Source organism: Euprymna scolopes, chromosome 12 (genome assembly GCF_053919585.1).
Source record: "Euprymna scolopes isolate OS-2025 chromosome 12, ASM5391958v1, whole genome shotgun sequence".
In the NCBI taxonomy this organism is placed as follows: Eukaryota; Metazoa; Mollusca; class Cephalopoda; order Sepiida; family Sepiolidae; genus Euprymna; species Euprymna scolopes.
In genome coordinates, this window is record NC_136493.1 from 23,713,300 (window position 1) to 23,715,477 (window position 2,178).

At 32.0% G+C, this 2,178-nt stretch overlaps 1 pseudogene; it reads right to left on the reverse strand.

Annotated features, from left to right (window-relative positions):
• Positions 1-1,149: 1,149 nt before the first annotated feature.
• LOC145291690 (5S ribosomal RNA) lies at positions 1,150-1,266 on the reverse strand (annotated as a pseudogene).
• Between the last annotated feature and the right edge of the window lie 912 nt (positions 1,267-2,178).

Here is a 2,178-nt window from a genome sequence, read left to right on the forward strand (position 1 = left end):
AGCTCTCTGATTGGTCAGTGATAACTCGTTTGCATTATTGCAACACGCTAAACAAAAGTCATTCAAATTTATTTCAGAAAAAGAATTTTTATAAAAGTATTGTGTCTGTATCAATAACAACACGAACGCAGAAAGTAAAGGTAAAACAAATATATTAAGACGAAAATATAATACATATTTACAAAGGTGCAGTTGTACTGCAGTTGGAAGATTGTCCGGCAGAGGGCGTGTTAAAGTCTTTCATGGAGCAACCGGCACATGCGTCTTGCCTATCCGGCGTTCGCACACAGTTTCCCGGTCTCGCTGACTTGATACCTTTATCTATATCTTGTTCACCCACGTATGCTAATTAGTGGGCGTCTCCACAACAAAAAGTGTATCCAATACTTTTGCGTTTGTTAATTCATATTTTTCCTTAAATATAAACTTTCTAAACTTTTATTTTGTAATTACTACTCCAAATATAATTTAGAAAAGTAATAGAAATATACTGACCAAATTTTAGGTAAAATCTTGAACCCTAATTAAAGTTATGAAGAAAAATGTAATACATCCAATACTTTTGCATGGCACTGTATATATATATATATATATATATATATATATATATGTGCATGTATATATATGTGTATATATATATATGCAGTTTAACTTGTTGCTGGTTATCTTGCTCTTGCTTGTTGCTAGATCTCAACATTTTGAACCGAGAGAGAGACTTAGCTGTCATACAAAGCTAAGACTCTGTAACATCATCTGTGTATAGATACTCTCTCAGGCATTTGTCTATAAAAATGGTCCTGTGGCGATTGAAGTCATTTTTGGGCTCATGGACTTTAAGTGTCTGAAGGAGTGGCACTCGTCTGACAAGACGTTGCAATCATCATCATATATATGTATATATATATATGTATATATGTTTGTATATATATATATATATATATATATACATATACATATATATATATATATGAAGGCTTCAATCAGTCTTGACAGACTATGGATACCCACTGTAAGGGTGCCTGCGCGTGAAATTTGTGTGGCAAGACTTGCGCAACCTCTAACCACGCCTCTCCTGAGTCAACATTGTTGCATACCAGTGGCAAGTTGAGGTACAAGACGACTGGAAACAATGCTGAGATAAGCGGAGAGCACATACAGCGCCTAAAATTCCCAAATGGTCACCCATCTGGTATTAGCCAGGCTCAACGTTGCTTAACTTCGGTGATCTGACGAGAACCGGTGTGTCAACGTGATTATGCCGTATATATATATATATATATATATATATATATATATATATATATATATATATATATATATATATATATATATATATATATATATATATATATATATATATATATATATACATATATATATATATATATATATATATATTTATAATTATTTTTTTTACTATAATAATTAGTGCAAAATTTTGTTGAAAATTCAAAGACTCACGTTTTCTTCTTTATAACCTTCGTTTATTTCCTGGATTTTTCCATTACAGCTGTTTCATTGATGAGTTGGCAATTTTACGATTTATGTTTCCGTAAAAATATCCTGTCCCCACCAACTTTTTCAGATGTTTTTCCATTAGATTTTTACAACAAATGGTATATTTTTAACATGCTGGACATCGTATACGGGTAAAAAGATTTCCGCATCCATATATACATATGTTGTTTATTTATTTTTGTATGCAATACTTTTTGAATGAATTCAACTATTGATACAAAAGTGCATTTTTACCTAAATACTTGAGAGTTGGGAATAATTTTCCCTTTGAACAATTTGGTACCCTCAAATGGGGAGCGGCGTATGTATTGTTTTTAAAGTATAATTATCCACTGACACGTTTTCGTTGTCTATGACTCATCAGCAACTCTTTTTATTTGTTTATCCTCAAGCCATATGTCAGTACACATTCAGCCACATGTTTCAGTCAGCTAGTTACAAGTAAGTAGAAGTCTCTTCAGGCGATATTGTTTGTACAAAATAGGCCTCTAAACTTATAACTAGCTTACCTTAACAAGCTTATGAATGTGTAATGACACGTTAATGCTTATGTAAATCAAATGAAAAATATATCTTGCTCTACTTCGTTATTGAGCACTTCATTGGTTGCTTTACCTCTGGAGAATATTAATCTGGAATTATTTACACAAACATAGACGC